The sequence below is a fragment of the Cervus canadensis genome, chromosome 31 (assembly GCF_019320065.1).
Source record: "Cervus canadensis isolate Bull #8, Minnesota chromosome 31, ASM1932006v1, whole genome shotgun sequence".
Lineage (NCBI taxonomy): Eukaryota > Metazoa > Chordata > Mammalia > Artiodactyla > Cervidae > Cervus > Cervus canadensis.
This window is the reverse complement of record NC_057416.1, coordinates 41,794,013-41,809,227: the sequence shown is the minus strand read 5'-3', so window position 1 is coordinate 41,809,227 and position 15,215 is coordinate 41,794,013.

Genomic DNA, 15,215 nt, shown 5'->3' with positions numbered 1-15,215 from the left:
AGTCATGGAGGCTGGAGTCTTGCCTAGAAGAAGTGGGGGTTACAGGGCTTTCATGTCTGGGGGTCCCATGGGGTTTCACTTCGCTTCAATACATAAAATAAAAATGCCCATCTAGCTAATCATCCTTTTTGCTTTGGCTGGATTTAAATCTATTCTAAATAGATAAGTAAGTAAGTGTATGTTCTCAGCCATGTCCGATTCTGCGTCCCTATGGACTTGTCAACTACAAATTGTCACTTGCCAAGAGCATTGCCAAAGACTGATCAGTGGGGGTGTTTGCCATCTGCCTCTATGGAGATGGAATCCTGTGCTGTTGACCCTCAACACCCCCTGGGGCGTGTAGGGTGGAGTGAGGCGCTCTGTGCTCCAGGGAATCTGGTGGGACAGGTCTTTAGATAGCTGGATGTCTTTAGGAGCAGATGTTATGATCTCAGTCCTTGCATCTCCTCATATCTAGAGAAGCACTAAATCCCTTCATGGTGTCATCAGACCCTTGTGACCAGCAGAAAACCTTTTGTAAAATGAGTGTGTCATGGCATTGAACTCCCCCTGCACCAGAACCTTATATATTGACCTCCCCTACTGCCGCTTGGGAGCAGTCTCTCAGAGCTGTCTGACGTGCTGCCTCCCAGGCTGCGGTCCTCATTTTTCTCCAAATAAAACTTACCTCACAACTCTCCAGTTGTGCATGCTTTTTAGTCAACAGATGCTATCCCACCAGGCTCCTGTGTCTCTGGGATTTCCCAGGCAAGAACACTGGAGTGAGTTGCCATTTCCTACAAAAAGTAAGAGTGATCATTCTACACTGGTCAGAAGGCAAAGATCAGCTTAAATCCCTCTGACTCACTGAGACCTGTAAGAAACGGACCCCCCTTGCTGGTGCCCCACAATCCCGTACCTGCACCACCTGCCCGACATTAACCGTGGGGTGACTCCCAGTCCATCAACCCTCCGCACCAAGCAGTCTGTGGACGATGACCACATGTGGCTAAGCTTGTACCACCTCTTCTCTCTTCCCTCCTCCTCTCTGATTCTGTCCTGGAGCAAGATATGTACTATTTAAAACCATCGAGCTTTACTTTTTGAAACCTTATTCTGTCCTTGAGTTCTCATTTTCCTCTCTACATAACTTTCTTGCTTATTTTTACCTTTTCAAAATAATATTGCAGTTGTTGAGATACGTTCTTTCCACTCCCTAACACACGTTACTTTGATGAATAATAATGCTCTATGTCATTTGCCAAACAAAAATAATAAGAAAGCATTAGTTGGGCTTCTCTAGACTAGTGTTTGACCAAATACCTGGTTGTCACAGGCTAGCCAATTTGGCACATAAAATTAGTCATCACAATGAATTATTACTCATGTTGAATGCAATTTGGTCAATCAATTCTTTCAAAATATGAATTCCAGGTGATGAAAAGTTTGAATACTATAGATGAAGAAGTTTTTTTGAGGTCTTTCCCAAATCCATGGAAGGAGAAATATCCTGACTCAGCTAAGTTTGTTTGCTGAGTGGTTTGGAAGTATTAAGGTTTTCTCCTAACCTTTTAAGTAACTTTTGAAAGGTCCTCTATTTCTGTCCCCTGGACTCAGAGTGATAAAAATCTGTTTTTATCTGATACTTCCTGAGAGCCACTTCCCCCTTGCTTCTCTCACCTTTTATTTATTTATTTATTTATATTTTTTATTTGCTTATTTTTTATAAGGTAGTCTTAGAACTAGAAGAAAGGGAAAGAAATGCTGATTGTTCCAAAGATTATCTCCTAGGAGCTTTTAAAGTATATGCAAATATGAAAGAAAAACTTTTAAGTATTGAGGAATTTAAAATAAGTCAAAATAGTGTAGTAACTGTTTATGAATTTCCACTGAAAGGACCTAAGTAAGTTTTCAAGTCACTCTGGAATAAGCTTTGGGGCAATCAACATTTCCTCTCTTTCTCCTGCAAAATTTTCCCTTCCATATCTGGCCAATCAGAAACGACTAGGAGTGTGGGACATGGCTTTCCATATCCTTCCTAGATCGAGGCTGTCTGTCACTCTATGATAGTGAAACCAAGTGGGACCCTGTGTGTCTCCTGGGCACAAAGGCCTTTCTGTGTCCCTCATTTCTTGATTACAGGAAATGGGCTTCATTCATTCTCCATGACATTCCCCGAATTCCAAAGGTCCAAACAGGTGCTGACCAGGGAAGGGGTGAATGTGGAGACCAGTCAAGAAACCACAGTGCATCCTGGGGGCAGGGACACACACGACGGTATCTTGGAGCGGTTGGCAGATACTGAGGCCCCGACCAGATGGGAGGAGTCGACTCTCTGCTCCCCAAGAGCATGTATTTTCCTGACTAGTTGGAACCAGCAGGTTGAGGATGCTGACCCCGCCTCCCTCACCACCAGCCAATCAGGAGAATGCCCACGAGCTGACCACGCCCTCTGTGAACACTTACTACAAAACTTTTCACTACCCCCTCCAGATCAGGACTTGCAGTTTTGAGGGAATTAGCCCTCTGTGGCCTCCTTTGCCTTTTGCTTTATTGCAAAGCAATAAAGCTATGCTTTTCTACTTCAACCAAAACTCTCTCAGAGATTTAATTCAGCATTAGAGTACAGAGGCCAGATTTAACTTCAAACGTCTTCCATCTCTGAAAAGTTTGTCACATGGAAGATTTTTTCTCTAAGTGGATAAATGACTATAAGGATTTTACCTTGTCATATTATATTTGCTTTTCAAATATTTAGAGAATTAGATCTAGATATGTTTAATTAGATAAAAGCATGAACCCCTGTCTTCCCACATATGACAACTCCCTTCAAGATATATTCCTGAGGAAGAAAAAGCCCAGGCATATTCCAGATCCCAATATGAAAATCAGAGTTCATCACTGAAAAGAATTTTTAGAATTAATGCACTTTAATGGAGTTAAAAATGGAAAAATAATTAGATGCTATCATCCTTATTTGCATTCTTCAGACCCATCCCTGATTAAATTAAGCTAGTAGGGTGTTTTTTTTTCCCTTTCTATTGATGGCATTTTTTGTGAAGTGGCAATTAAGTCTCAGTCATGATGAGTGACCCACCGGCACCATAGGAAAGCCATTTCCCCAAAAAAGAGTTCTCATCCAGCCTGTCTAAAAGGACACTGTTTGTGAAATTAGAATTTTTCAGCAAAGGCACAAAGGCTGTGTGATATCAGAACTAACACTCATAAGCTCTGAAAGGAATTTCCTCCTGGAAACTGCTGAAATTCAGCCCTTACTCCCCTGGAGTGTGTTTGTGTGTATGCATTGGGAGTGAAGGGGGAAGAATCCCAAAACTCTAAATTTACAGACACAAAATGTGCATGCCACTGAACTCAGCTGCAGTGTCTGTCAGATGGACTTGGCAAGAAACCAGAGCTGAAAGTATCACCCCATTACTTTCAAAGCATCACCCAATTACTTTCAAAGCAATTGATTCTGTTGTAGCCATTATATCATTCTGGATTTACAAAGAGAAGAAAATGGTGTGGTTTTTCATCTCTCCCTTCCAATGGATAGAAGCACACCTTTGCTCTCGGTGTGGGGTAAGTGAGCCTAATACAAGGTGTTCCTCGTCAGTCTCTGCATCTGACCCCGTGATGGGATGATGGGAGATGCACGGCCCCATCGCCAACATACACACGTGGTCTCTGTGCGAGTGAGTTCCTGCTCTGCGCTTATCTACAGCAGCTTCCAAGAGCTAGACCAGCTTAAAAGAGGAAGAGACACCTCTCAGCGTCTGTCATTGCTCAACGCCTGAAGATAATCGATCATGTGACAGTAAGACAGTGGGAGGGTTGTTCAGGAGTTGGCACCGCTACTACTATCTGTCTTAATGTAACTTTTGCTGTTTACAGCACATTAGCTAGAAAGAGATGTCATTGATTAACAGTACATATGTCATCCTATAGAGTGGATGTTAAACCAAGGTAAAGAAAGTTAAAGAAAATGCAGTGCTCAATACCAAATATAGTTACTCAAGCATGCAACATAAGCTCTTTGTTCAAAGCTGTTCTGCCAAAATGAGCTTAAAAAGAAATAAGCAAATTCTCCCCAGAATACATTATAATATCAGAAGTGAAAGTTAAGAACAAGGAGAGTCAGGTATGTTTTGTAGGATAGTTGTTCCTTGGGTAGGAGTAGTCTACGCTGACTGTTTTATGCTGGTCACAAGGAGCAGGATGTGGTTAGAAAAAGACTTGCAGCAGGGCTCCCAGTTGCTTAGGTGATGACCACTACATCTCTGGTAAAGCACAATGGTTCTGAAATGCCGCTTCACACTGGGATGACCTTGGAGTTCTAAAATACCCTGATGCCTGTGTACCACTGGCAGAGATCTGTTAAACTTTCTGGCTTTTGATCTGGTTATCAAGACGTCTAAAATCTTCCCCCAAATTTTTGGGTTTTGACCTGGTTATCAAGACTTCTAAAAGCTCCCCAAAAATTTCAATAGGCAACCAAAATTCAGAACCCTAATTCTCAGAAATGAGGTCCCTATCATTTCCAACTAACTCGTCAATGCAGCCATTTGAACTCAAATTGGTCTGGGTTTTAGGAAATCCCTGTGACCACAAAACAAGGATCCAAAGCTTGTCTTTTGATGTCATGGTGTTAATATCTTCAAACACCACTGAAGTCACATTTTTATCAGAAACAAAAGCTCAACTGGGAATCACTTGAAACATTGGAATGGCTTGCTAAAATTCAATAAATTCCAAATATTGGTAGCAAGGTATCCTTTAGCTTATAATTCATCTCTCACAGAAATTTGATTGAGGTAAGAAAATTCAAACCATGAAGTTTTAAGGGTATAAACTTCTAGTTATAAGAGGGAAACAGTTAAGAGGCCTAATGCAACATGGTCACTATAGTTAATATTTATATTGTGTATTTGAAAGTTGCTAAGAGAATAGATCTTAACGGTTCCAATCATAACAGCAACAATTTAAAATAATTGACTATATGAAGCAAAGGATGTGTTAACTTTTATTGTGGAAAATGTTTTACCATATATACCTGTGTCTATCTTCACACTGTGTACCTTAAATTTACACAATGTCATATATCTGTTATAGCTGTTATATAGCAATAAAGTTGGGAAAAAATGAAGAAACATTGATAAAGTTTAAGTGTTGATGTGTAGTGTTCCTTTCTAAAAAAGCATTTATTTATGTAAACTGTAATCTAAATCAGTGGAATAAAGTTTATTGTAATAACTAGCACTTCTTTATCTGGAAGATGACGTTTACATAGATATGTGGCTCAGCTGGCAGAGAATCTGCCTGCAATGCGAGAGACCTGGGTTCAATCCCTGGGTTGGGAAGATGCCCTGGAGAAGGGAGTGGTTACCCACTCCAGTATTCTGGCCTGGAGAATTCCGTGGACTATATAGTCCATGGAGTTACAAAGAGTCAGACACAACTAACTCTTTCACTCATAATATATAATGTGTATTAAATATATATATAGTGTATTCACTCATAATATGTAATGTGTATTAAATATATATATGTATATATTCCATATATGCATAAGTAAGCTTGTATATTTGTTCTATTCACAATAATTCAAAAAATGGAAAGGAAAACCACCCCCACTTTGCAAATGAAGAAAATAAGCTTTTACAATATGAAATGACTTGCTCAAGGCTGCTCATTTCCAAAGCAATGGAACAGAATCAAAATATTTGCTTCCTCATTCCAAACTAAGATACCCTTTCTCTGTGAGAGAGATATACCATGAAGTGTCTCAGAGTCTTAGCTTTCCTGAGGAGAAGTTAATTAAAATTTGAAAATTTTCCTTTACTTAAAATCAGAGCCAGTAGCAAAGTGATAGGAGGAAACACGTCTAAATACAAACCGAGTTTGAGGAAATGAGAACATGCATGGCTGGACATCAATGAGTGTTTGAAATATGGTGCTTGGTAACTGCCTTGTGTAGGAACTGACTTGTAATTAATTAGAAATATATCAAGAGAAATAGAGCAAGAACTTCTTTCCCTTTTGGTGGTGGTATATGAAAGGTTGCAGAAATACTATTCATGAGGCTTCCCTGGTGCCTCAGTGGTAAAGAATCCACCTGCCATCGCAGGATATACTGGTTCAGTCCCTGGTCCAGAAAGATCTCACACGCCAAGGAGCAAATAAGCCCGTGAGCCCCACTGCTGCGACGGGAGACAGCAGGGAGCCCAGCTGCTGCAGGGGGTGCACCCAGAGCCCCGCTCCCGACCAGAGAAGCCTCCGCGGTGAGTCCGCTCACCGCAGCCGGAGGAAGCCCCCAGCGGCAAAGACCCAGCACGGCCCCAAAGAGTAAGAGTTACCAGTTAGAAAGTAATACCTTTGTAGGTAATAATTCGGTGGTTTTTAAAGATTATGTTTAAAGCCCACTTCTGAAAGTTTGAAAATATTTTGATAAATCTGTCACAAGCATGTTAGGATCCTGAGAGATATATTTTGTCCCTGATGCGTTTATAAGATCGTGATTCATAAATTAAGACTGCAAAGTTTAAGTTTACATAATGATTAAGTGCTATTGCTTCCCAGGCCTCTTTGAGAAATGAATAAAAGCTATAGAAGTTATTTCTAGAAAGAGGGTTCATCATCATAGCATTCCGACTACGAATTTGGTGCAGGGCAGAACCAGCGGGCGCTGCCTCTGTCAGGGGACCATGGTCAGTATCAGCAGTGAGAGTCACGTAAACTGTGGTACCCTTGGCATGATGTGATTACAATGGACAGCCTCTGTGATCTTTCTTCCAAAAACCCATCAGTGCAGTTTAAACATGAGAAAATACCAGACAAATTCCAATTGAGGAACATTTGAAAAAACTTGACCAGCACTCTTCAAAACTTTCAAGGTTATCAAAAGCGAAATAAGTCTGAGAAGCTGTCACAGCCAAGAGAAGCCTAAGGAGACATATATATATATATATATATATATGTCAGACAATAAATATATATATATACAGACAATAAATATACTGTGGATGGGAGCCTGGAACAGGAAATGGCATCATGTGAAAACTAAGAAAACACAAGTATACACTTTAGTGAATATTATTATATCAACATTGGTTCATTAATTGTGGAAAAAGACCATCTTTTTACAAGATGTTAATAATAGAAGAAATTGGATGCACGGCATATGACAACTGTGTACTTTCTTTGTCATTTTTCTATAGATCTAAAACTGCTGCTGCTGCTAAGTCACTTCAGTCGTGTCCGACTCTGTGCGACCCCATGGGCGGCAGCCCACCAGGCTCCCGTCCCTGGGATTCTCCAGGCAAGAACACTGGAGTGGGTTGTCATTTCCTTCTCCAGCACATGAAAGTGAAAAGTGAAAGTGAAGTCGCTCAGTCTTATCCTACTGTTAGCAACCCCATGGACTGGAGCCTACCAGGCTCCTCTGTCCATGGGATTTTCTAGTCAAGAGTACTGGAGTGGGGCTCCATTGCATTCTCCGATAGATCTAAAACTATTCTAAAGTAAAAACTTGATTTTAAACTTACATAATGTTTATCATTTGTCAAACTCATGTCTCAAGGGTATTAACTTTGCCTTGTTAGAATGTTATATCTACAAAAAGATTTACTTTCCACTTACTCTCTATATTCTGTTTTTCTCTATCAGTTTCTGTATATATGTGTATATATATATATATATATAATTTACTTTATTCACAATATAAATCTTATAGAGACCTCTATTATCACATAAAACAGTTATTTCCCATTTTTCTTTGCTCCCTGACATATATTTAGATGGATGTACACTGTTTTGCTTCTCACTCTCTTTTTTGTGAAAAAAATCTACATTTTTTGTTCTGACAAATGTGGGCTAAACTCCAACTGCATTCTGTCAAAAAGGACCAGTTTAAATTCAACAGATTAACTTTTGTGTTGACCAATATATTTTAAACGGAAACATAGTTGATTTACAGTGCTGTGTTAGTTTCAGGCATACAGCGAAATGGTTCAGTTATAAGGAGGTTATTCCAAAACCTTTGAGTATAGTTCCCTGTGTGTACAGGAGGTCCTTGCTAGTTTTCTATTTTATATACAGTCTGTGTTTATTCCAAACTCCTGATTTATTCCCCCCCCTTTCTCCTTTAGTAACCATGCTTGTTTTCTATGTGAGTGGGTTTATTTCTTTTTTGTATATGTGTTTATCTACATTTTTTGAATTACACACATAAGTGATATCATATGACATCTTTCTTTATCTGACTTACTTCATTTAGTATGACAATCTTAGGTCCATCCATGTTGCTGGAAATGGCATTATTCATTTTTTGATGGCTGAGTACTATTCCATTCTATATAATGGAATTAAATTCGTAGATAGATGGATGGATATACTACATCTTCTTTATCCATTCATTTGGTGATAGACATTCAGGTTTCTTCCATGTCTTGGCTACTGTGAATAGTGCTGCTATGACATAGGGGTGCATGTATCTTTTCAAATTATGGTTTTCTCTGGAAATATGCCCAGGAGTGGGATTGCAGGATGCTTAGCTCAGCTGCTCAGTCACCTCTGACCCCGTGGACCGCAGCACGCCAGGCTCCCTGTCCATCACCAGCTCCAGTAGTTTACTCAAACTCATGCCCATTGAGTCAGTGATGCCATCCAACCATCTCATCCTCTGTCGTCCCCACCTCCTCCTGCCTTAATCTTTCCCAGATTTAGGGTCTTTTCCAATGAGTCAGCTCTTCGCATCAGGTGGCCAAAGTATTGGAGCTTCAGCTTCAGCATCAGTCCTTCCAATGAACATCCAGGACTGATCTCCTTTAGGATGGACTGGTTGGATCTCCCTGCAGTCCAAGGGACTCTCAAGAGTCTTCTCCAACACCACATTTCAAAAGCATCAGCTCTTTGGTGCTCAGCTTTCTTTATAGCCCAACTCTCACATCCATACATGATTACTGGGAAAACCATAGCTTTGACTAGATGGACCTTTGTTGGCAAAGTAATGTCTCTGCTCTTTAATATGCTATCTAGGTTGGTCATAGCTTTTCTTCCAAGGAGCAAGCGTCTTTTAATTTCATGGCTGCAATCACCATCCGCAGTGATTTTGGAGCCCAAGAAAACAAAGCATCTCACTGTTTCCACTGTTTCCCCATCTATTTCCCATGAAGTGATGGGACCAGATGCCATGATCTTAGTTTTCTGAATATTGAGCTTTAAGCCAACTTTTTCACTCCTCTTTCACTTTCATCAAGAGGCTCTTCAATTCCTCTTCACTTTCTGCCATAAGGGTGGTGTCATCTGCATATCTGGGGTTATTGATATTTCTCCCAGCAATCTTGAGTCCAGCTTGTGCTTCATCCAGCCAGGCATTTCACATGATGTACCCTGCATGTAAGTTAAATAAGCTGGGTGACAATATACAGCCTTGACGTACTCCTTTCCCCATTTGGAACCAGTCTGTTGTTCCGTGTCCAGCTCTAACTGTTGCTTCTTGACCTGCATACAGGTTTCTCAAGAGGCAGGTCAGGTGGTCTGATATTACCATCTTTTGAAGAATTTTCCACAGTTTGTTGTGATCCACACAGTCAAAGGCTTTGGCGGAGTCAATAAAGCAGAAGGATCCTATGGTAGCTTTACTTTCAGTTTTCACAGGAACCTCCTTATGAACTTGTAACAACACTCAGAGGAACCAGAGATCAAATTGCCAACATCTGCTGGATCATCGAAAAAGCAAGAGAGTTCCAGAAAAACATCTATTTCTGCTTTATTGACTATGCCAAAGCCTTTGACAGTGTGGATCACAATAAACTGTGGAAAATTCTGAAAGAGATGGGAATACCAGACCACCTCACCTGCCTCTTGAGAAACCTGTATGCAGGTCAGGAAGCAACAGTTAGAACTGGGCATGGAACAACAGACTGGTTCCAAATAGGAAAAGGAGTATGGTAAGGCTGTATATTGTCACCCTGCTTATTTAACTTATTTGCAGAGTACATCATGAGAAACACTGGGCTGGAGGAAGCACAAGCTGGACTCAAGATTGCTGGGAGAAATATCAATAACCCTAGATATGCAGATGACACCACCCTTATGGCAGAAAGCAAAGAGAAATTGAAGAGCCTCTTGATCAAAGAGGAGAGTGAAAAAGTTGGCTTAAAGCTCAACATTCAGAAAACTAAGATCATGGCATCTGGTCCCATCATTTCATGGGAAATAGATGGGGAAACAGTGGAAACAATGTCAGACTTTATTTTTTGGGTCTCCAAAATCACTGCGGATGGTGACTGCAGCCATGAAATTAAAAGACCCTTACTCCTTGGAAGGAAAGTTATGACCAACCTAGATAGCATATTAAAAAGCAGAGACATTACTTTGCCAACAAAGGTCCGTCTAGTCAAGGCTATGGTTTTTCCAGTGGTCATGTATGGATGTGAGAGTTGGACTGTGAAGAAAGCTGAGCACTGAAGAATTGCTGCTTTTGAACTGTGGTGTTGGAGAAGACTCTTGAGAGTCCCTTGGACTGCAAGGAGATCCAACCAGTCCATCCTGAAGGAGATCAGTCCTGGGTGTTCATTGGAAGGACTGACACTAAAGCTGAAACTCCAATACTTTGGCCACCTCATGCGAAGAGCTGACTCACTGGGAAAGACCCTGATGCTGGGAGGGACTGGGGGCAGAAGGAAAAGGGGATGACAGAGGATGAGATGGTTGGATGGCATCACCAACTCTATGGACATGAGTTTGAGTAAACTCCAGGAGTTGGTGATGGACCGCTAGGCCTAGCATGCTTAGATTCATGGGGTCGCAAAGAGTCAGACACGACTGAGCAACTGAACTGAACTGAACAACACCCTGAAAAATAAGTTACTGAAACTGGCCTATGAATAGCTTTACTCTACAGTTGCATCCTGTTTGATCTGTAAATATTAACAGAGGTAACCTTGATAATAAAGACTCACCTGCCAAGCTGATTTTCCACATTCTCTGACTTTGAGTCTGCTGTTGGGTTATCAGAACGTGATCAGGCCTCGAGTGCCTGCCCCTTATGGCATGTTTACCACTGCACCTGAACACGGGCTCAGGCAGAATCATAAAACGGCAGACTGCAAGTTCAGATGCCAAACTGCAAGTCCAGATTGCTATTTACACCTGCAATTACACACCAAGCTCACAGTACATTATATGCTCCAAAGAGATCTGAGCTCACATTTTGCGGGCGCCGTCAGACTGCTGGGAATCATGGCCTTCACTGACACAGTGAGTTCTCTTGCTATAACCATGATTGCAGTTATGGGACTATTTTAGAGTTATGATGTGAAGGAATATCTTCCATTCCATGTTCCAGCTTCAAGGCTGCTTCTGCAAAAGAGATAGATTAATCTTTTTAACTAAGATAACTGAGGATAATTAATATTCATTGCTGACAGAGATTTTTGTCATTCTGTATCTCAAACTCTCAGAGTAATTTTTTAAGAAGTTTATTTCAATATGGACAAGAGATGAAAAAATTTAAAATGATAGAAGTGGGTAAAACATTTATTAAGTGAAATTCTATTTTACATTGTGAATTACATGGAATGTTAAGTCACGCAGAGTTTCTGGCTACAGAAATGTGGAAGAAAAAGATGCAGGGTGAGGGAAGAAAGGAACATATGCAAGATATAAATAAAAACTATACTCCTCAAGGAGACTTAGCCAGGGAGATGAGAAGACACTCAAATAAATATTCACTTCTCAAAAGAAATTCTGAAAATATAATCTTTCTAGAAAAATGTCTCAAGAAAAAGATGGAAATAGTCGAAGAAGATATTTCAAGATAAAACGGTATAAAAAATGTGAAAAAAAAATCTAAACATGACAGAGCTGCAAGTTGAAACCGTTGTTCAGTCGCTCAGCCATGTCCCAGCTCTTTTGTGACCCCATGGACTGCAGCACGCCGGGCCTCCCTATCCTTCACTGTCTCCTGGAGTTTGCCCAAACTCATGTCATTGAGGACGATGCCATCCAACCATCTCATCCACTGTTACGCACTTCTCCTGCTTTCCTCAATCTTTCCCAGCATCAGGGTATTTTCCAATGAGTCAGTTCTCCACATCAGGTGGCCAAAGTATTGGAACTTCAGCTTTAGCATCAGTCCTTCCAATGAATATTCAGGGCTGATTTCCTTTAGGATGGACTGGTTTGATCTCCTTGGACTGAGAGTCCAAAGGACTCTCAAGAGTCTTCTCCAACACCACAATTTGAAACCATCAATTCTTTTGTGCTCAGCCTTCTTTATGGTCTAAATCTAGAGGAACCTTTGCCGGGAAAGTGATGTTTTTGCTTTCTAATACGCTCTCTAGATTTACTACAGCTTTTCTTCTAAGGAACAAGCATCTTTGAATTTCAAGTCTGCAGTCACCATCCACAATGATTTTGGAGCCCAAGAAAATAAAATCTGTCACTATTTCCACTTTTCCCCATCTATTTACCATGAAATAAGGGGACCAGATGCCATGATCTTTGTTTTCTGAATGTTGAGTTTTAATCCAACTTTTTCACTCTCCCCTTTCACGATGCTCTATATTTCCTCTTCTCTTTCTGCCATTAGGGTGGTATCATTTACATATCTGAGGTTGTTGATATTTCTCCTGGCAATTTTGATTCCAGCTTGATTCATACAGCCTGGCATTTCACATAATGTACTCTGCATATAAGTTAAACCACTTCAGTATTCTTGCCTCAAGAACTCCATGAACAGTATGAAAAGGCAAGTTACAATACGGAAGGTGAAAAAATAAATACAAATTAAAGTACAATCAGTGATTTGTTGGGCAGATCAAGGGAAATATTTCAAAACAAAATGTTAGTGAACTAAAATGTAAAAGTTATTACAATTAAAATTATAAATATAGAAGACCAAGGAAAGTTAAATCCCTGAAGATCAGAACTAAGTAAAACAGAAAACATTAGAAGAAAATTATTGAATATGCAGATCAAAATAGCTCAGTAGATCCTGGGATCTACTAATTCAGAGTGAGATTAGAACTAAGTGATTAAAACACTAAGGTCAGTTTTAGAGAAAACCTGTATGAAGAGCAACATTCCTTCAAGTTAGAATGTGCTCAGTTTGTGGTTCCCTGATAACCAGTGAGAGATTGAGTAAATGGGCACATATGCAGGCTTGGACTGCAAAAATACGTAGTATGTATTATATAGAATATGTAAATATAATATACACATATTTCTTATATATGATCTTTCTGGAATTTAGAAATCAAAGTGATTACATTTATAATTAATACAACATATAATAATAAATGTGTCCATCATACAAAAGGTGATTTCAGAATCCATAGACTATTAAAAAAATCAAATTAGATTTAAAAAAATTGATAAAAGAGTTTCTCTGCTGGACAATTCATGGTTTTGGTTTCCCTGGTTTCATTGTGAAGAAAGCATGAATAGATAAAACATAAGAGTTGCTTTTTGCATTGATCTAGCAGTTTATGCTCCAGTTTTTGATTGAGTCTAGAAGTATTCTGAAAATAGGGGGCTGCTAAGTCACTTCAGTCGTGTCCGACTCTGTGCGACCCCATAGACAGCAGCCCACCAGGCTCCGCCGTCCCTGGGATTCTCCAGGCAAGAATACTGGAGTGGGTTGCCATGTCCTTCTCCAATGCAGGAAAGTGAAAGTGAAGTCGTTCAGTCGTGTCCGACTCTTAGCGACCCCATGGACTGCAGCCTACCAGGAGTCTCCGTCCATGGGATTTTCCAGGCAAGAGTACTGGAGTGAGGTGCCATTGCCTTCTCCGGAAAATAGGGGGAGAGATTACTTATTCTGAGTAAAGCAATGAATCCACCATGATAGAGTTCTTTTCTTCAGGTCATTTTAAACTTAGGATAGCAACATTTATCAGAGAAAAACCTGAAAGATATAGGTCTGTAATAGTTAATTTTATCTGTCTGCTTGACTGATCTATGGAGTGCCCAGACATTTGGTTAAACGTTTTCTGGATATATCTGTGAGGGCAATTTGGATAAGACTAACATTTGAATTATTAGACTAAGCAAAGCAGATGGCCCTCTCTGTAACGTGGGTGGCCTATCCAGTCAGCTGAAGACTAGATCAAAAATGTTGGATAAGAGGGAACTTCTCTCCGACTAACTGTTTTGAGCTGGGACATTGATCTTCCTTGCCTTCAGACTCAAAGCCAGACTAGAACTGTGTCATTAATTTTCCTGGGTCTCTGCCTTATAGACTGCAGATGAGACTTGGGATTTCTCAGCCTCCATAATCACGTTGGTTAATTCCTTATAATTTATATATATATATATATATATGTATATAATATATAATATATATAAATCCATTCTTATATCAACCTAATTTATATTTTTATGTCTATCTATATCCTTTCTATGTATATATTTTTTATTGATGACATTTGTTTTATACTCATTTTTAAACTTATTTCAGTTGCATTTCAACTTATATATAATTTAGACACATTTTAGTTTCATGGGTTATTTGCAAAAAGTGAGTTTATGTACATGTCTTTTTTTTTTTTTTTAACATAAAAAGCACATAAGGACTGACATGAAATGATGAATCTCAGCTGGGGATTACCCAACAATTTAGCTCTATGGTAGCCACTGAAATATCTGAAAAAGCAGAGAGAGCAGAAAGCTGAGAATTACCCTCAAAGAAGAAACTGGATGTTGTCTCCCCATCACTTTTTAGGGCACATACACATATATCCTACTGTTCCATATCTCTGGGGAACCCTGGCTAATACAAGGTTGGAATTGAATACGGTAAGAACCAATGTTAAAAGTACAAAATTAACAAGTCTACAGATGTCTGACATCAAGGTGAGACAACGGGCAAGCTCATGTGAGTAGGGGCTGATAACCAACCACATGCTTTGGTCGGCAACTGGTAAACCAAGAGCCAGGGTAACAGTCTCAAACCAAACACAGGCACTAGAAGCAGTACTTTGGAAATAATTCATTTCTTACATACTCAGGAATGTGTTTTCTTTGAGAGTTGGAACCAATCAAAAATGCATAGCCCTTCCAAACAGAAATGGATTGAACACATGTGGAATCTGATCATTCAACACTTAATTGAAAAAGTCTAAAAATAAGAATGTCTTTTGAAAGCAATATTTCATTTATAAAGGGGTAACAGAGGTTTTCTTTTAATGACAAATGAAATCTAGTGAAGAAAAGCCACATAAAGTTCGTAA